Source organism: Capricornis sumatraensis, chromosome 1, assembly GCF_032405125.1.
Source record: "Capricornis sumatraensis isolate serow.1 chromosome 1, serow.2, whole genome shotgun sequence".
Taxonomy (NCBI): domain Eukaryota; kingdom Metazoa; phylum Chordata; class Mammalia; order Artiodactyla; family Bovidae; genus Capricornis; species Capricornis sumatraensis.
In genome coordinates, this window is record NC_091069.1 from 224,385,483 (window position 1) to 224,407,557 (window position 22,075).

General features: G+C 38.2%; 1 protein-coding gene across 2 annotated transcripts in view; it reads right to left on the bottom strand.

Moving 5' to 3' along the window:
• RNF13 (ring finger protein 13) overlaps positions 1-20,764 on the bottom strand; it is a 123,092-nt gene extending 102,328 nt beyond the window's left edge. The window contains exon 1 of one of the 2 annotated variants that reach the window (XM_068983767.1): positions 20,649-20,764. The gene's annotated coding sequence lies outside the window, so the exon portion shown is untranslated. The remainder of the gene's footprint in view (positions 1-20,648) is intronic. The other variant, XM_068983776.1, reaches the window with a different exon arrangement.
• Positions 20,765-22,075: the final 1,311 nt, after the last annotated feature.

Genomic DNA, 22,075 nt, shown 5'->3' on the forward strand with positions numbered 1-22,075 from the left:
CTGGAGGCTGAATTAGCTTCCTGCTTTAAACTTTTTATTTTATATTGGAGTATAGTTGGTTAACAATGGTGTGTTAGTTTCAGGTATAAAGCAAAGTGATTCAGTTATACATACACATGTATCTATTCTTTTTCAAATTCTTTTCCCATTTAGAATGCTACAGATTATTGAGCAAAGTTCCCTGTGCTATACAGTCAGTCCTTGTTGGTTATCCATTTTAAATACAGCAGAGTATACATGTCAATCCCAAACTCCCTAACTATCCCTCCTCCCTACCCTTCCTCCAGTAACCGTATGTTCTCTAAGTCTGAGTCTGTTTTGTAAAAAAGTTCATTTGTATTTTTTTTTTTAAGATTCAACATATAAGCAATATTATCTCTTTTCTGTCTGACTTACTTCACTGAATATGACAATCTCCAGGTCCATCCATGTTGCTGCAAATGGCATTATTTCATTCTTTTTAGTAGCTAAGCAATATTCCATTGTATATACATACACCACATCTTATTTATCCATTCATTTGTCAATGTAGTTGCTGTTCAGCTGTGAAAGTTCTTTATATATTCTGCATATATTTCCCTTGTAAGATATATGATTGAAAAACATTTTCACCAGTTCCATGGGTTTTCTTTTCACTCTTCATAGTATCCTTTGATGCACAAGTTCTTGAGGAACCAGGGACTTCCTTGGTGGTACAGTGGTTAAGACTCCACACTTTCAAAGCAAGAGGGTGTGGATTCAATCCCTGGTTGGGGAATAAGGTCCCACATGCCAGGCAGCACAGCCAAAGAATAGTAACAGTAATAATTTAATTTTGAGGAACAACCCTTAATTCTCTTGGCCTTCTGAATTTGAGTACCTTGGCGGCTACATGTGATTATCCATATGGCTTTAAGAGCACAGATGCCAGTTATTCATCAAATGCTATTCTGATAATTGCAAAATTTAAAACTTCCCCAAGCAGCAGAATAAATCCTAACCTCACATTTAAATTTGTGACAATATCATGCAACTCATCTATAAAAAATTCATTATAAACTTTTTACATTCTAAATGTTACAGATGGAGATGCATTTAGCACGTGTTTAAGACCAATACTGCTTTCAGGAATTTGCTTTTCAAATAACCTTTAACTCTGAAGATGACATATCTGACATCAACTGGCTCAGTGCCAAAAAACACTCATAAAACAGCTAACCATCTCCATAAGTATGACTCTGAATAAGCTCATATTGCATTGGTTCTCAAACTATTCTTGCGTATCACTAGGATTTCAAAAACTTGACCAAAATAATCCACTGCTAAAATAATGGTAATCTTTTCCTATCTTGAAAAATTATTTACTAGGTAGTAATTTCAATTTATTTTTCTCCAAAAATGTATCATATACTTCAAAACCACATCAAAAGAGTATGTACTATAGAAAGCACTAACAGAAAAAAAATCTGAAACAGCTAGTTAACTATTTTACTGTAAAATTTATAATAGCCAAATGACATTTTAGTAAAGACTTGTAAAAAAATTTTAAAAACCAATGAGCTCGTCATGTTGTTTACATAAAATTACATAAAATTTTATATAAAGTTACATAAAATTTCCTCCAGAACAGTATGCTCAATTCATACAAGTGAATATATCAATAACTTTATAATATGACTTCTAAGAGTTCAACTGAGAACTACTGAACATATCTACAGTTAAGTTCCTATAAAGCATACTTTTTAATGCTTTTAAAGAAATGGTTGAGACACTATCATGAGCAAAAGTGTTACAATGGGGAAAAAAATGACAACATCAGGGTTTCTTTTTAAGCAAAAATAAGATACTCAATAGTTCTTTGCAGAGGAGCTGAAGGTTGCCCAGCTAATTTCTTTAACATGAAGTCAGCTAAACTAAAAGCAAGCCTCACCTAAGATTTTTAACTTTTACTGTCAATCAATGCAAGCTTTTCAGATTCCATGACAAATTGATTTTTCAAACAAATGAAACAAATAAACCAAAACTTTAAGAGGTTAGCAAACAGGTTTCTCCCTCTGGGACTCATACAAACTATTCCCATTGTTTAGTGTGTACCATGATCCCAAAACCAGACAAGGACAACACATATATGCAAAAAAAGTTATAGGCCAATAGATAAGCAGATAAAACACAGATACAAAATCCTCTACAATATTCCAGCAAACTGAATGCAGCAACATTTAAAAACATATCCAAACCATATTGATTAAAACCATAATGAAGTGGAATTTATTTCAGGGAAGAAAGAATGGTTCAACATCTGCAAATTAATGTGATTACACAATATTAATAAATGAAAGATAAAAAGTCATTTGATCATTTCAACAGATACAGAAAAAGCATTTGACAAGATTCAAAACTTATTTACATAAAAACTCAATAAAAAAGGTGTAGAAGGTATGTATTTCAACATAACAGAGGTTATAAAAAACAAATCCACAATTACTATCACACTCAACAGCAAAAAACTGAAAGTTATACCTCTAAGATGAGGAGTCAGACAAAACGCCCACTTTTGCCACTCTTATTCAACATAGTACTGGAAGTCCTAGCCAGAACAATTAGGCAAGAAAAAGAAATAAAAGGCATCCAAACTGGAAAGGAAGAAGTAAAACCATCACTATTTGCAGAGGACATGAACACAGGATATGAAGCAACATCTTTCCAAAGAAGACACACAGATGACGAAAAGGCATATGAAAAGATGATCGACATCACTAATTATCAGGGAAATGCAAATCAAAACCACAATGAGATAACACCTCACACCTATCAGAATGACTATTATCAAAAAGGCAAGCAATAATAAGTGTTAGTGAAGACGTGGAAAAAAGTGAACCCTCAAACACTGTTACTGGGAATGTAAATTGATGAAGTCATTTTATGGAAATAATATGGAAAATAATATGGAGAGGCCTCAAAAAATTAAGAGAACTACCATATGATCCAGCTACACTTTTTGGATATTTATCCAAAGAATATGAAAACACTAATTCAAAAAGATATATGCACCCCTATGTTCACTGCAGCATTATTTATCATAACCAAGATATGAAACAACCTAAATGCCTGTCAACACGTGGATAAAAAAGATTTGGTAAGCATACAGAATACTGCTTAGCCATTAAAAAAAAAAAAATCAAGTCTTACCACTTATAACAACACACATGGACCTTGAGGATATTATGCTAAGTGAAATAAGTCAGATGGAGAAGGAGAAGTACTATATGATTTCATGCAATGTGGATTATAACTAACTAACTAAAGGTACAAACCAAATGAAGATAATCAGTAGTTACCAGAGTGGAAAGGGGCTGAGGAAAGACAAAATGGGAAAATGGGTCAAATGCAAGGTGACAGATGAAAATCAAACTATCAGTGGTGAGCATGCTGTAGTATGTACAGAGATCAAAATATAATGTAAGCATGAAACATAATGTAAGCATAATCCAATGTTACCTCAATTTAAAAATACATCGACATAATATAATCAAGGATATTTCTACTACTAAGTGGCGAAAAGTCAGGTCCTGTTCTTCCTCCAATCAATTATCTCCCTTGTCCTTATACAGACATAGGCAATGAGTTATCCTTTTTGATAATAAACTTTATTGAGCATTATGCATTAAAGTAGAATTAAATTTTTGCATGGGCATATAATGTAGTTCCATACAATAAGGAAAACAAATCACAGCTGTATGACTAATACAGATGAATTTTATAAGAATAACCCTGAGCAAAGGAAGCAAGTCACAAAAAGGCAAACACTATGATTCTACTCACATGAAGTTCTTTAGAAGACAAAACAGAAGATATTCTGTACAGATTCACATTTAAGAGGTAAAAAGGTAAAGAAAAATGAGGACATTATCATCATAAAAATCAAGATTGTGATACCTTGAGGGCAAGAGAGGTAAGGAAGGGGTGTGACCAAGAAATAGATGCTTCTGGGATGCCAGCAATAGTCCACATCTCAACCTGGGCTGTCATGAGATGGCATTTGCATTATAATTGTTCTTGAAGCCATATACAAATGTTTTGTGCGTTTTCTTCTATCTATGATATTGAATTTTTTTTTTTTTTTTGCCACGCAATGCTGTAAGTGGGATCCTAGTTCCTCAATCAGGGATAAAACCATGCCCCCCACATTGGAAGCTCGCAGTCTTAACCACTGGACCACCAGGGAAATCTCCCTCTATTTTTAAAAGGAAAAAAAGCAAAAATAAAGCAGCTTGTCTTTAAAACAAGATTTTCTTTTGCTTTTCTGACGACATGGAAATATTATGAAAGCTAGCAAGCAGAAGCCTATTAAGATCACACATACCGAATCAACAAACAATAAGCAACCACTAAAAACCAGACATGTTCAACCCAGAGTTGTTATCTTCTCATTTAGTGCACGTGAGATGGGATCTAGTAACGTGTCTATAGCACATATCATCCAGGGGCTTGTGGTAAAAATAAATATTCCCAGGTCCCTCCCCAGAGATTCAGACAGAAGACTTATAATTTTATTTCTTAAAAACGTCCCCTAGTGAATCCACATGATCAAGCCAAATTTGAAAAACACTGTTCTCAACTATAGATTGGCAAGTACTATAGCAAGTCATTATTTATAAACTTCTTGTAAGTCAAAGAGGAGTCGGGTAGAGGGTCAAATTAGAGCAAGAAAAAGGAGAACGGAAGGAAGGAAGAGAAAGAAGGAAGGGAGGGAAGTAGGAACGTAAACAAAAAATAAACATATTTCTCTTCAATACCACCGTTGTCACCAGTGCCAATGCCAACCCCAGCAACAAGCCATGCAGCAAACAAGAAAGACAATTGACAATGAATTGCTTTCATAACATTAGACTCTTAAGCATCATTTGGGGAAACACTGTAGAAAATTATGGTTTTCTAGGTTATCAAATCAGGCCCAGCAGAGACTTCCCTGGTGGTCCAGTGGTTAAGACTGTGAGCTTCCAATGCTCAGACTCCATGTACCCTGGTCAGGGAACTACGAGTTCACAAGCTACAACTAAAGATCCCACATGCTGCAACTAAAATTGAAGATCTCAAATGCCGCAACCAAGACCTGGCACAGCCAAATAAATAAATATTAAAAAATATATGCATCAATACTTCATGCCTAGTGTATCTATACTTCAAAATATCAACCTTCTGAATCAAAATTTTTTATGATGCTTCACACAAATATCAGTATCACCACTATACACAGATCAGTAGAGAATTTACTAATTTTGACATAAGCGCTCTGCTAAGTATTTGATGTGACTGTTTTTCCATCTAATCCTCAGAACAACCTTGTCAAGTAAAACAAAAACACTGCAGGGAAAAGTAACTTGTGTTATCATTCCAGTTTCCTATTTTAGGGGACTCAATTTCTACGTGTAAATACTAGAATAAATGAACGAATTCTCATATCCATTATTCCCACTCCACCCTTTTCCTTTAATTTATGCATAATTTCTGAACAAAAAGCTGAGCATGCCCAATGCCCCATACACTGTTTGGGGCATGAAATTTATCCTACTAAATCAATGGTGTAAGAGTATGGGGTGCCAGATCAAGACATCCCATTCCCACTGATGATAACAACTGCTTCTTAAAATATCACTCCAAGACTCAGTTCTTGGCTTCTTTTCTGTATTACTGTTAAAAATATTTCATGTTTACATTCATAAGATGCATAAATACTATGAAATGAAACAACCTGTTAACATGTATGTGTAAACTCTGGGTGGTAGGACTCTCATGATTTTATTTTACATTTACCTGCACATTTCAAAATAAACTTTCTAAAGTTTATTTCATTTTATATAACATATACCAAACAAAAACATTAACTTCAGTATGGCGACAGTTTCACTGTTATACAAATACGTCGAAGCTAATAAAAGCATAAGCTTTAAATATGTATTATTTGCCAGCTGTAAGTCAATAAAGCCATTTGTAATTTTTTAAAGAAAAATAATTATTAAATTCTGATGGGAAAAATAAAGCTGAGGGAGAGTACCCCAAAAGACTAAAACTGGGAGAAGTGTCCCCTCCTCAAACCCGGAGCTTCTCACTGGTGAAGCGCTGGTTGCAGCACACGCGATAACAGAATTTCATCAGACTGTGCAAACCAGAGCTGGTCCAACACTGCCAGACAAGCAGGAAACCCTTCTCTGGAATGCAGGGGTTATGAGGTTGCTGAGCAAGTGTGCAGAGGTACTCAGGACACTGCTACAGGCACAAGAATGCATAGAACGTGTGTGAAAAGAACTGTAGGAGACAATTCCCTGGGTAAAAGCAAGCCAAGGCTGGTGCACAGGCATGCAGATGTCAAGGCACTGCCTGCACAAGGCCTGACATACATGGTGTCCACTTTAGAAGAGCAATGGCAAGGCAGGTCTGGACCGGGACTGCAGGACCAATGAGGGCCTGCTTACTCTGGGCATGTGGCTGAGGCAGAGCACCACCAGATGTCCCCAGGGAATGGGGGAGGGGAACAGGACACACACAGCTAGGAAAGGGAACACTAGGAAACTAAGAAGGAAGAAAATCCCTTCCCCTCCAGCACCCTGACCCCTTTAGCACCTAGTAAAGCTTAACATCATGCTCTTTGTAAAGGAGAAATGGTTAGAGTCCAATCTATTACTGCAGAGCAGGTACTGAAGGGTGAATTTGGAGCAGTAAGAAAATGAATTGATAATTTACACAGTTATCTTTCTGCTCTTAGCAGTATTTAAGTGAGACAGTGCTTCTCTCACTTAATAACAGGGAAAAAGGAAAGTGAGTACATGGCCATGAGTGTTCATCGTGGCCACTGGTGCAGAATCTGAAAGGGCATCCACAGTCTTTGACGTATCACTTATTTTTAAAAGTCACACAAATTTCTTATTCTAGTCTAGGTTATTATCCATGTATGTTTTAAAACAAAATGTTTTAACTTATGCAACAACTGATTGTTATGCTTATCAGCTTCTAGGGGTTGCCCAAGTTCCTTGGCTCAGGTGACCCATGCCCCATCTTCAAAGCCAGCAATGGTATATTGATTCCTTCTCATTATCACTTCATTCCAAACTCCTCCTCTGCCACTTTCAGGAAATCTTGTGATTACACTGGGCCTATGTGAATAACCCCCAGCTTCCCTGGTGGCTCAGTGGGAAGAATTCACCTCCAAATGCAAGAGACACAGGTTCGATCCCTGGGTCGGGAAGATCCCCTGCAGAAGGAAATGGCAACCCACTCCAGTGTTCTTGCCTGGAAAATCCCATGGACAGTGGAGCCTGGCAGGCTACAGCCCATGGGGTTGCAAAAGTCAGATAAGATTTAGCCACTAACCAACAACAATCACATCATGTTTGAGCATGTCTCTGTTTCCTGGCACAAGATTTTCTTGTCCCATCTTGTATTTTCCTTGCTGTAGCCCCCAAATCAGTCATTTCTCAAAGGAAGATATCCTTGTTTGTAGGAATCTTACACTAAAGTTTCTGGTGAGTACAGAATATGAGGTTAACAAATTACTCTCAAATGATTAAGGAAGAAAAGAAAAGGTTCCTGTATTGTTCTAGAAATGAGATCATTTCAAAATTAAAATATACACATACATATTTTATATTAACCAACACAATTTCTTCCAAAACTCAAAACAAATTATTTGAGGCTTGTCTAAATACTAGCAGTACAGATGAATGAAAATTTACCAGCTATAAAAATCACTGTGATTCCTCTCAGAACCTGACAAACTGAACTCACCTTTTGAAGTTGGAACTGCAAAGACTATGAAGAGAGTTGTAAAATACAGATCAAAGTTCTCGGCCAGGTAAATCCACCATTTACTGATTTAAGTTAATGCCACTGTAATCAGCCTCTAATCCTTATACATTATTCATTATATTGTTATCTAATAAAATGTTTATGGTTTTTTCTAATATTAAAAATAATGCTCAGTAGAAGATATGAAAAAAATACTGATTACCCAAAGGTTAACATTCACAGAAGACATGAGTGTCCATCCCCATGTATTCTGGTTCATTCTCACAGGTCCCTACACACCCTCATTCTCCAACCACCCAGCCGACCCATAAGGGCCCAGTTCACCCAACATATTACGGCACAACAGCAACAGCACTGTCATTGATACACTCCTTAATCAGATACCACAATTTCTTAAAAGTCTATTCCCTTATTCTGTATCACCCACATCATTCACACTGGTTCTACTTCTCTGATCCAACCACTACTGGCAGTTTTTTTTCAATCCATATTTTATTATCATTTTTATACTTATTGTATTATGACTTGTATGCTTTTTTACTTAAAGTTGTATCATTTTCCCTTGTTATTAAAACTCTTCATAAATATTTTGTTAACAGCTGCTGAATGTTACATTATATGGCTAAATCACGACTTTCTCTAACTATCCCTCAACTGTTTAATGTTAAGTTGAATCTACCTATTGCAATTATAAATAATTCTATGATAAATATAAATCTCTTTCCATATTTCAGATTGTTTCCTTAGTATAGATTCCTAAATGTGGAATCACTATGCCAAGGAAACGATCTAAAACTTTATACATGTAGCCAATTGCTTTCCAGAGAGAATATTCCTATTAATATTTATAATTCCAAATAAATGTACATTTCAAACGCTGATTATCCTTTTCTCATCTTTGTTGGTGTTAGATAATAAGTTACATATGCTATAAATTATTTTTTAAATGTCTGGCTATGTACTTAATATGCATTATTTCTTTTAATAATCCCAACAGTATCAACAGATGGTGGAAGGTCTTACTATCTTTCCATAAATATAGGAAACTGAGAATTAGATAAATAACTTTAACTGCTTATAGCAGTGCTGAGAATATAGCAAGCACATTAAAAGTATGCACTTTCTTAAGTAACTTGCCCAACAATGCTTACCTCTTAAATAATGGAGCTACCATTCAAATACAGGCGAGTATCATGAAATGCCAGCCCTTTCAGGCCATCTGATTACTATACAAATTTGCACTTATTTAATTATGTGTAAGATTGAAATTGTTCATATGAAATTTGAACAGATGAAATTGTTCATAATGAAATTTTAAGGCTAAATATTTGAAACCCTCTTTCAAGGAAAACTAAGAAAGGTAAACTACTGTATATAAATGATAATTTACATATTCAAATCAGCTACCATTCCAAGGGCTTTCCTGGTGGCTCAGTGGTAAAGAATTCACCTGCAATGTAGGAGATGCAGGTTCAATCCCTGGGGCAGGAAGATCTGCTGGAGAAGAAAGTGGCAACCCACTCCTGTTTTCTTGCCTGTATACTGAATACTCCCATATTCCCATGGATAGAGGGACTACTGGGCTACAGTCCATGGGGTCGCAAAAAGAATCAGACACAACTCAGTGGCTAAACAACAATTATTCCAACCTTATTTTTATTATTCATGGATTTCTGAACTAGATTTAATGATAAACATGGTTTATCCCTAAGGCTTTCTCCGTAACATCAGAATTAAGTTGCAAAAAAAATTAACTTTAAAAATAAATATCCCCACCTTTCTTCAAGCTTAAAGAAAATAAAATATTCTTATCTATATTATAATGACCAAGTGTATGTAATCTGATACCAGGAATGCAATAGCGTAAGTAGATAATCATTCAACACTATGCTAAAAGGACATTCCATACTACTAATATTCACAATAATCATACATTGAGATTAAAATTCTGTAGTGTTCCACTTCCCACTTTCTTATTTACCTATGTGATCCAGCTTATAAAGTTAAAAAAAGAAGGTAAATGACCATTAAAAGAAATTAATGCTACACACAAAAATCAGTCATGCTTCTACATATCAGCAACGAATAATTCAAAACAAAACAATTGCATTTATAAAGGTATCTGAAAGAATAAAATACTCAGGAATAAATTTAATAAGGAAGTGAAAGACTTATACACAGAAAACCACAAAACACTGCTGAATGAAATCAAAGACCTCAATAAATGAAAAGATAACCCGTGTATTATAAGATTAAATATTGTTGAGGTGTTCTCTGGTGGCCCAGTGGCTAGGATTCCAGGCTTTCACTGCTGTGGTCCACATTCAATCCCTGGTGAGGGAACTGAGACCCTGCAAGCCACACGGTGTGACCAAAAAAAAAAAAAAAAAAAAGACTATATATTGCTAAGATGGCAATACTACCCAAACCAATCTACAGATTTAATACATTCCCTATCAAAATTCCAACAGCCGTTTTAATGCAGACATGGTTAAGTTAATCTTCAAATTCATATGAAACCACAAGGAGCCCTGAATAGTTCAAAGTAAATTTGAAAAAGAAGTACAAAGCTAGAGGACTCACACTTCCCAATTTTAAAATCTTACTATAAAGCCATAATCAAAACAATGTGGTATGGGCATAAGGATAGACATATAGACCAAAGGAACAGAACTGAGAGTCCAAAAATAAATCCATGGGAGGGGGGTTCATGTTTGGGAACACATGTAAGAATTAAAGATTTTAAAATTTAAAAATAAATAAATAAAATAATTCAAATAAATAAATAAATAAATAAATCCATAGTTCTATGGCCAAAAAGATTGGCAATAAAGGTGCCAAGATCATTCAACAAGGAAACAACACTTTCTTCAACAAGTGGTATTGGAACAATTGGACAGTCACATGCAAAACAATGAAGCTGTAACCCTAAATTCACAATATGCAAAATTTAACTCAAAATAATTAAATGACCTAAATGCAAGAGCAAAACTGATAAAACTCTTAGAAGAAAATAAAGCAGTAAATCTCCATGATCTTGGATTACACAATGGATTCTTAAATATGACATCGAAAGTATAAGAAACAAAAATAAATTGAGCTTGATCAAAATTTAAAACTTTCATGCATCAAAGGATATTAATAAGAAAATGAAAAGACAGCCCACAAAATGGAAGAAAATACTTGCAAATCATACATCTGATAAGGATCTAGTATTCAGAATACATAAAACATAACTCAATAATAAAAAAGCAAACAATTCAACTAATATATAGGCAAAAAATTAGAATAGACATTTCTTCAAAGAAGACACACAAATGGCCAAAGCAGCACATAAAAAGATGCTCAAAGTCACCAGTCCTTAGGGAAATGTGAATCAAAACCACAGTGAGATACTGCCTCACATTCACACAGATAGCAGTCAGTTCAGTTCAGTCGCTCAGTCGTCTCCGACTCTTTGCGACCACATGGACTGCAGCACACCAGGCCTCCCTGTCCATCACCAACTCCCCGAGTTTACCCAAGCTCATGTCCATTAGTCGATGATGCCATCCAACCATCTTATCCTCTGTTGTCCCCTTCTCCTGCCCTCAATCTTTCCCAACATCAGGGTCTTTTCAAATGAGTCAGCTCTTTGCATCAGGTGGCCAGAGTATTCGAGTTTCAGCTTCAACATCAGTCCTTCCAATGAACACTCAGAACTGATCTCCTTTAGGATGGACTGGTTGGATCTCCTTGCAGTCCAAGGGACTCTCAAGAGTCTTCTTCAACATCATAGTTCAAAAGCATCAATTCTTTGGCACTCAGCTTTCTTCACAGTCCAACTCTCACATCCATACACGACTACTGGAAAACCATAGCCTTGACTAGATGGACATTTGTTGGCAAAGTAATGTCTATGCTTTTTAATATGCTATCTAGGTTGGTCTAACTTTCCTTCCAAGGAGTAAGCGTCTTTTAATTTCATGGCTGCAGTCACCATCTGCAGTGATTTTGGAGCCCAAGAAAATAAAGTCTGACACTGTTTCCAGTGTTTCCCCATCTATTTCCCATGAAGTGATGGGACCAGGTGCCATGATCTTTGTTTTCTGAATGTTGAGTTTGAAGCCAATCTTTTCACTCTTCTCTTTCATTTTCATCAAGAGGTTCTTTAGTTCCTCTTCACTTTCTGCCGTAAGGGTGGTGTCATCTGCATATCTGAGGTTATTGATATTTCTCCCAGCAATCTTGATTCCAGCTTGTGCTTCTTCCAGACCAGTGTTTCTCATGATGTACTCTGCATACAGTTAAATAAGCAGGGCCTATTTGGAACCAGTCTGTTGTTCCATGTCCAGTTCTAACTGTTGCTTCCTGACCTCCATACAGATTTCTCAAGAGGCAGGTCACATGGTCTGGTATCCCCATCTCTTGAAGAATTTTCCACAGTTTATTGCGATCCACACAGTCAAAGGCTTTGGCATAGTCAATAAAGCAGAAATAGATGTTTTTCTGGAACTCTCTTGCTTTTTCCATGATCCAATGGATGTTGGCAATTTGATCTCTGGTTCCTCTGCCTTTTCTAAAACCAGCTTGAACATCAGGGAGTTCACAGTTCACATATTGCTGAAGCCTGGCTTGGAGAATTTTGAGCATTACTCTACTAGCGTGTGAGATGAGTGTAATTGTGCAGCAGTTTGAGCATTCTTTGGCATTACCTTTCTTTGGGATTGGAATGAAAACTGACCTTTTCCAGTCCTGTGGCCACTGCTGAGTTTTCCAAATTTACTGGCTTGTCGAGTGCAGCACTTTCACAGCATCATCTTTTAGGATCTGAAATAGCTCAACTGGAATTCCATCATTTCTACTAGCTTTGCTCACAGTGATGGCTCCTAAGGCCCACTTGACTTCACATTTCAGGATGTGTGGTTCTAGGTGAGTGGTCACAGCATTGTGATTATCTGGGTTGTGAAGATCTTTTTTGTACAGTTCTGTGTGTTCTTGCCACCTCTTCTTAATAGCTTCTGCTTCTGTTAGGTCCATACCATTTCTGTCCTTTATTGAGCCCATCTGTGCATGAAATGTTCCCCTGGTGTCTCTAATTTTCTTGAAGAGATCTCTAGTCTTTCCTACTCTATTGTTTTTCTCTATTTCTTTGCACCGAGGAAGGCTTTCTTATCTCTCCTTGCTATTCTTTGGAACTCTGCATTCAAATGGGTAGCAATAGCACTAATTTTTTTTTTAACTGGGAAAGAACAAGTGTTGGTGACAATGAAGAGAAACTGGAACCCTCATACGTTGCTGGTAGGAATGTAAAATGGTTCAGTCACTGTGGAAAATAATTTGGCAAGACCTCAAAAGGCTAAACATAGGATTACCATATGATCTAGCAACTCCATTCCTTACATATACCCAAAAGAAATGAAAACTAGTTCTCAGACAAACTGTTGTCAATGAATATTCATGGCAACAATATTCACAATAGCCAAAGATGCAAAGAACCCAAATGTCCTTCAACAGATGCTGTATATATTCAATAAAATAATTAAGCTGTAAAAAGGAAAGATTCATACATACAGCAATGTAGCTTGCAACAACCTTGCAGAACCTTGAAAACATTATGCTAAGTGAAAGAAGCCAGACACTAAAGGTCACATATTGTATGGTTCTATTTATATAAGATTTCCAGAATAAATGAGATCTCCAGTAAATCCATACAGACAGCAAACTGGTGCTGCCAGGGGCTGGTGGCAGCAGAAAATGGGTACAAGGTTTTAATTTCTAGTGATAAAAATGTTAGATAGAGAGTGGTGGTTGCACAACACTGTGTGATTTACTAAGTGCCACCCAATTAGTAACTTCAAAATTGTTAATTTTATGTTGCATGAACTTCACCTCAAAAAATGTTAAGCAATTAATATTTATAATACTTGTTACATAAATGTATAACTTATAAGGACAGTTCTTTTTTGAAGGTCAAATATGTAAATTACAAGGATAGTGATTAGACAAATTATTCTTCAATATTTAATGAGGTGTTTTACACCTAAGCAAAGCAGAAATTCAACTCCTACTCTCTTATGACTTGATTTAGAAATAGTTACCTATCATCAGGTGGGATTATTTTTCCCTGAAGATTCATTCCCTCTAAAAGTTTAACTGGATATCCTGATCATTAGAAAATGAACCCAAACTAGAGTCATATTCAATCTAACTTCAACAAAATTTTCTAGCCCCTTAGAAATAACCCTAAGTCAAATTCTTACCTGACCAGAAGCTGTCTCATTTCAATAAGCAGAATACCTTTAATTTTCAGCTGTCTTCTCAATTTACATTAATGTGGCTATGGACATAAATAAGTTTTAATGTCCAATTATTTCAAGGTTACTGATACCCTAAAACCACACAATTAACATTGTTCCTCAGAATAAAAGACAGAGTTCCTCAAACAGGATTTATACCACTGAAATAACTGGAAGCAAGATGAATATCTTCCCTGTGGATCATTTTCTTAAAGGGAATATAAAGATAGATATAAAGATGCCTGATCACACTGCTCCCTGCCTAAAATTCCTTAATAAACAACTTTTAGAATAAAGTTGAAAACTAAAAAGTTCATGAACCGCTCCAGTTCTGCCCCTTGCCATTCCACCTCAATCTCCTCTAACCTCTAACCGTCTGAACTTTCTCTTCTCTGCGCCTCTCATTATGTGCCTTCTCCGGGCCACCTCGGTATAACAAAACATTTAATTTGTTAGGGACTAGGCGGTTTCAAATTTGAGAAGCTTATCACCTAGCACAGTAATCAAAGGCTGTTGTAGAACTAAGGTATGAACAACTAGTAACATCCTTTACTGGGGTCTAAAATATTACGGCTTATTTTTCCTTCATAAAGGCAAAAGGGGAAACTACATGTTAGGCTATATTTTGCCTTGTTTTTTAAAATTACAATGTAGTCTTCTTAATAAATAACATCAAATAGGTAGCATTAGTTTTGTAGACATCTTTTCTAAACATCTAGTTTGTTAACTAAAAGCATAAATTCAGTCTGATTATTATTCAATGGAAGTTCATGATCGGCTCTGTTTTATCCATATTAATAAAGTGAAATGATAAAAGACATTTTGTAAGTCTTAAAAGCAGACTTTTTTAACTGGAAAATTCAAACTACTTCATTTTACAAATGAGGAAATGAACTGAGAGGTCAAGTTATCTATGCAAAGTCATCGAGCTACTTATTGGGCAAGTTGGGGAACACCCAGATACCCAAATTCCTTTAATGGTGATGCTTTCAGCTACAATATAACTCTTTCCACTTCAACCTCATAGGCAATGCATAAGCCAGGCAATGCAATTCACAGCACACTTGTCTTTCTCTGTACCTTCAATCTAGTGAGCACATGGGGCCCTTAATACTTGTTACACTCAACTGATTCCTCTGTCTTTAAGATCTGCCCCTTGCCTTAACACAACTTCCTTCTCCCCATCATAAATATTTAATGAGTACCTACATTTGCTGAGTATAAAATACATTAAAGTCATTTCATTAGGAAAAGGGGAAATGGGGAGACATGCATGAGTCAGAATGATGCAGTCCCTTCCTTTAAAGTGCTCTACAAAATTAGTTACAATCTGCTACAGTACTCTTACTTTATCTGTTCAGAATCATGATTTTATATTAAACACAGAACACAAGAAAAATCTAATTACTTTCAACTATTAAAATTAACCTTATTTTAAAGTAAATTCCATGAGGACAAGGATTTTTTATTTTTAATTATTATTATATTTTTTTTTTGGTTCACTAACATACTCTGCATGCCTAAAACGACTGATATAAAAAATACCTCAATATTTGTTGAGTGAATGATTGTGATAGAAAAATTCGTAAGTAGTGGAGTCCAAGTAATGTTTCCAGCAATGGAGTAACAGATTATGCAAACCTTCCTTGTCTCAATGCTTATGCTTAATGTCCAATTTCTTATTTGATTGGCCAGTTACTTGGGTCTTGCGTTACAGGAAACTGAAAATAGTTCAGAGATCGGTAAATTACTATACCGCTTAATTTAATATCATGCCACTACCTAACTGCACCAAACTCTAGAAAATCTGCCAAGAAAGGAAACCACAGGCCATTCTACTTAGATCTGAGCCCTTTGTGAAATATGCTGCTGCTGCTGCTAAGTCACTTCAGTCGTGTCCCACTCTGTGCAACCCCACAGAAGGCAGCCAACCAGGCTCCTCCGTCCCTGGGACTCTCCAGGCAAGAATACTGGAGTGGGTTGCCATTTCCTTCTCCAATTCATGCATGCATGCTAAGTCACTTTAGTCCTGTCAGACTCTGTGCAACCCCATGGACAGCAGCCCACCAGGCTCCTCCGTCCCTGGGACTCTCCAGGCAAGAATACTGGAGTGGGTTGCCATTTCCTTCTCCAATTCATGCATGCATGCTAAGTCACTTTAGTCCTGTCAGACTCTGTGCAACCCCATGGACAGCAGCCCACCAGGCTCCTCTGTCCACAGGATTCTCCAGGCAAGAATACTGGAGTGGGTTGCCACTTCCTTCTCCATTTTTGAAGTATAAAGGGCCTCCAGGCGTATTTCTTCCTGCAACAGGACAGAACTGGTGTTATCATCATCATCATCTTACAAAATGAGGAAACTGAAGCCAGAGAATGGGTTCAAGGATTCACAGAATTGCTAGACTTCCTACCACACCAAGTGGCCTTCTCCTCTCATCCTCCAAGCTTCTTCTCCCACAGTCTCGGCTTAAGTAGAATACAATCTCTCTAGATCCCCTCTTCATTGCTGACCCATAACAAGCACATAGATCCTCTGATTTTAAAGGTCTTTCTATTATTTAATTCAGGGTAACAAAGAGGGGATGACATAAAATAAGAAATCTGGAGATGTCACAATGCAACATACAACACATGTGTATAAGTGTCTGGTACTATATAAAAATCACACCATCTTTCCAAATTATTAATGTGAGAATCCCTAGTCTTCAATTTACTGGCTCTCTTTTGAAATAATAAATGAGAGCCTCGCTAATTTTCCAAAAATTTCCCTCCCTACTACCTTACCCCTATCCTCCCAGGATGCAAAAAAACATTACAGGGGAAAACAGTGGGTAGAACTCTACCTAAAGTGAGAAATCTGCATTTCTGAGGGTCTTCTGGAGTGACATCTCTCCTGTGAAACTGACCCACAGGGGGACTATGGCTTTAGACCACTTCCTCACAATGTGAGCAACTGGTCTCTTCTCTTTTTATGAAGTACACAGAGCTCCCAGGTTCCATTTTACATTTCCAAACATCTGAACTAATCCTCAGCTCCAAAGCCAAAGACTGTATCATGAATTCTTCTCCTAAATCCCCTTCCACCACCAACATCTGTTCTTCATCATAATTCCCTCCCCAAAATAAGGTCCATACTTCTGTGGGTTCCCAGGGTCACTTAACAGTCTCAATCTAAACCCTACACAACAATCCCACCATCATCACTTCTTGCTTCAACCACTGTTATTAAACTCTGTGGTATTCCTATCTCCAGGCTTCCACTCCTTCACTGGACTGTTCCAAATTAGTATCTATAAATAGGGATTCTTCTCAACCAAGAATCAAGTACAAAATCTTTAACCTGGTTCCTTTAAGGATTCCTGTAAACTCTATCCATCTATCTTTATACCAGCCTATTCCTTAAACATACTACCATGGCAAATGTTCTCTGCTTTCCTACTTCTATACCTTTGCTTCAGCAGTGTCCTTAGGTGAAATTCTTTCTTCTATCGTCCTCTTCCAGTTGCTAACAATCTTTCAAATGGCCACATCCTCAGTATGAAAGGAAAAGGCTAAGGCATATGATTTATCGAACACATACTCTGTCTAGAGCTTCACAAATTATCCTTACCCCACAAAAACATAATGGCTTAATAATATATTTTTGAGGAAGGAGCTGAGGAAACCAAGGGTCAAAAGAGCTTAACCAAAGTCATCCAAATCAGCAAGAATCCAAAATAACTCCACAGCATTTTGTATTTTTTAATAAAACATTATACAAGACAGGCTTTACAATCAGAATGCCTAGATTCAAATTTCAGTTACTCCACTAACAACCTGTGTGAACTCAGGAAGTTTTGTGTTTTTGATGCCTTCATTTCCCTATCTATAAAAAGAAAATCACAAATATTAAGTGCTTAGAATTGTCTGCCTGTAGTAAACAATGTTAGCTATTATGACTGTGATTGTTATCTATGTACTATGATATGTAAACTGACAATACTGATTATATGTTCTCATTGTTCCTAAATTAGCTTTTATGTAATGTAAAAGGATTATGAAAACTAGCATTTTTGATAAATGCTCAATAAATATTCGCAGAATTTTGAAACAATGATTATCTACCATGACCTAATTAAAAGAAATGTCTATTAATTCTGTTTCTTCTTTTGAAAAAACTAACAATGCTTAGTTTCTTCCCTTTTTAATGTCATGTGAAATTACCATATGCAATGCCATATGGCAGTAATATGTCAAATGGTACAAAACACTACTTTGATCCAAACTCATTTTGACTTCTGCTAAACATTCCCAGATTTCAAAATGTCCAAAACCACACTTTTTACTTAAACGTCAACCATTTTTAGGTCATACCAACATGAAATAAGCACACCATGATATTTGACCATGCTATTTCACATATCTTTATGGCAAAAACTATAAAACATAACATGCCTTCCTATTCAATTTTGTTCAAAGACACAAACCTATCATACCCTTAGTCCTGCCCTTACTTTGTGAAAATTAGTGCCTGGAAAACTTTTGATAAATCTGTGTTACTCTGGGATGCAGAAAAACATCAAAGGAAGGGTGCTGAATGCAGTAACAGGCCCCTGCAAAATGCCTACAAGAAATGAGCTTTAAACAAGGATAGATGAGAACTTACTCCGAATCCTTCAATATTAAACGCTGCAAATTAACATTTTTGTCCACATGATTTACTGTTATACACTGAGACATGAAGCTTGCTGGCTTCAAATAAAGGCAGGGGTAAAAATAAATATATTATTAAAACGGTAGTTGTCATTCCTTACAGAATTAACTGGGCTTCTAGCCAACATTTCCAAAAAATAACAACAACAAAAACAACTACTTTGAGGCTTAACTATGTAACAGACATATTTTATATCAATTAATTATTATAATTCTTCCCTTATTCACAGATAATGTCACAGAATTAGTAAATGGCAGAGCTGAAGGCTGAACCCAGTCTGACTCCCAAATTTGGGATCCAGTGTTTTGCCACAATCCACAATAATACGGTATACACTTACATCTTCCTCTTCACATTCATACATTTTTTAAAACCTGAAACAAAAGCTTCATGAAATAATACTTACTCTTACTCCACAGGATGTCCTATGCTATTTGTTTTTTTCCTAACATTAATGTCAATGCACTAAATTGATTTCAAAATCCCCATGAGCCCTGCACTACACTTCTTTGACACTGCTGTTTAGTCTCACCTGACTCGTTGGGACCCCATGGACTGTAGCCTGCCAGGCTCCTCTGTCCATGGGATTTCCCAGGCAAGAATACTGGAGCGGGTTGCCATTTCCTCCTCCAGGGGATCTTCCCCATCCAGGGATCGAACCCATGACTCCTTCACTGGCAAGCGGATTCTTTACCACTGAGTCACCAGAGACGCCCACCACATTTCTTATATACTATTTAAAGTTCTTTTAAACTGCTACCACAGAGTAGGGGAACTAAGATCCCACATGCTATTCAATCAAAAACACAAAAACAAACAAAAATACCTGCTACTACAGCGCAGTTTTGTTACTCCAAAATGAAGCTAATCTCATAGACCCATTAAAATGTATCCCTAAAAAGATTAAATCCTTGAAAGCCCTTAATTGATGTATCTCTAACTAGAACTCTCCTACTGCACACCCATCTTATTTATTTACATTGTATCAAATACTGCAGATGTTCTCCTTGGAGAACAACAGATCATTGTGGAAAGGAATGCATGAGTTTTCCCTGTTCCTGCAGCATCACTGAGAACACTTGTCAGGCTAGTTTGGAGTAACAACAAAGAACCTAAGCAGCTGCCCACGGTGCTGAAACTGAAGATGAAACGATGGTTTTGGAAATCTACTATTGCCAAATTAGGATGAAATAGAGGAATTTACCCAAAAGCTGACAGAGAACATTCAGTGATTGCCACCAAATATGCATGGGTGCTTCTGGGATCGCTTGGCTTCGGTGTTTGCCCACTCCCTCTCTGAGATAAAGTCCTTTCATCAGTGCGGGTCAACTCAATAAGCGTCCCGGCAGAGCTGCCAACTTTAGGGGGCAAGGACATGGTTATCTGTCCCTAGCAGAATCACATCCCACCTTCTATCGAGCTTCCGGGTGGGGGTGGGGGTGGGGGTGGGGGTGGCAGGAAGGTTAGAAAGAAAAGAGGCGACTGCCCTCTTTTTTCCCAAAGACTAAAGCCTTCCCACAACTAAATTCAAGCGACTTCGCCCAGGGACGCCCGGAAAGAGACGACTTCCGGACAGCTTCCCAGGCTCAAGACACCTCAAGAGCGGAATGCAAGAAGCGAAACAGATAACCCAACAACTTTAGATACACACAAACTCATAGCGCAGGAATGCAAGGGAGACTCAGCCTCTGAGCGCAGGGTTTTTTTATTTTATCTTCTGCAAAACAAAACTAAACTAAACTAATTCCCTCCGCACCCAGCCTGAGGAGTAGCCAAGAGCACGGCGGCGGGGCCGCCTCGGAGCTTCAGGGCGGGCGAGGGGGTGTGTTCTCCCCGGCAGGCCCCACGGGGGAAAACCTGCAGTCCGGCCGTCGACACGCAGGAGAGGCTCTTACCTGGAAACTGACCTTGCAACACAAACAGGCAGCCAGCCGCGTCGCTGCAGAAGTCTCTACCCCGACTTCATGACTGAATCTCCGCACCGACCCCCACAGCCCAGAGTCGGAGCGCGTACGACAACACCGAAGGCGAGGCGGAAGTCCCGCCCCTTGCCCCTCATTGGCCCGCACCAGAAGGTAGAGGAAAGCCATTGGGCCATAGAACTGCTCGCTAAGGCTCCTTCCCACTCTCTCGCCGAGTCTAGCTGCTTGCTCGGGTCCAGCTCGGAGAGATGCCTAGTGCGTGGAGTCGCGTTCTTGGCCTCGTGACCGTTCCTCTCTGGAATGGAAGGGCAGGGCAGGGTGGGGCTGGCTTGTGGAGCGAGGCTGAAGGATCTGCTTTTGGCGGGGAAAGGGATAGCATGGCCGAGGGGATTGGCTATGGAATCCTGTCGCGTCCCCCCAAGAGTGGAGGCCGTGGGTCAGGAGGGGATCGGACCGAGCGGCCAGAGCTGGCTGGCCTAGTCCGTTGGGGCTGTTTGGGCCGAAGCAGCCCGAGACCCAGCTGGCGGGCTCCCCTGGGCGGGCCTGCTCTGGAGCCATCGCGACTCTCCTGTGCCGCACTCACCGGACCAGTGGAAGAGGCGAGGACGAGGCCTTATCCCTTCTGCACCGCGTCCAGGCCGAGATCTAGAAGAATGGAACCAAGGCCAGCGTCTTAGAGTCCCAGTCGCCCTGTTAGAGGAGCGAGCAGCCCTTGGGCTGAACACTAGTCCCCCGATGCCAGAGTGGAAACCGTGCTGACGTCTGCGCTTTGGGTCTGACACGCGCCATCCCCGAGACTCAACAAAAGTCAAACCGTGTGATTAAACCCTAGGTCAGCCTTTTAAAACCCTTCTTTCCTTTAGTGAACAACAACAAAAATGTTGCCTTCTGATAAGACTTCCTTGCCCCAAGTACTCCGGTTTTAAACCAAGCTACTTTTAAACTTGAATTATCCGGATTGAAACATCCAACATCCACACTGATGAGCCAGTTAACAACTAGACACTGTAGAGAGGTAATGTGGGCTTACTGCAAGGATTGCAAAGAGTTATGATCTAGAATGCCAGGGATTCTGGCTCTGCTTCTGCTTTAAAATAAGTCGCCTCTAAGAGCCAGTGACAGTCTTCACTGCCTTCAACCTCACTTTTAGAAAAAGGAGAACCGAGAAGGAGTTATTACCTGGAGCACCTGCAGAATACCCTTGGCTGCAGCTTGTTACCTGGATTGCTCTGGGGAGACCTGAGGAACAGGAGGACTCCCTGTTGTATATCCTTTTGTGCCTTTCAATTTTTGTACCTTTTGAGTATTACCCACTCAAAATTTAAATAAAGGTCATCAAAGGTACTTTCCTCTTCAGTGTATCCCTAACTATACATTCTATATATTCTTAGATTCTCATC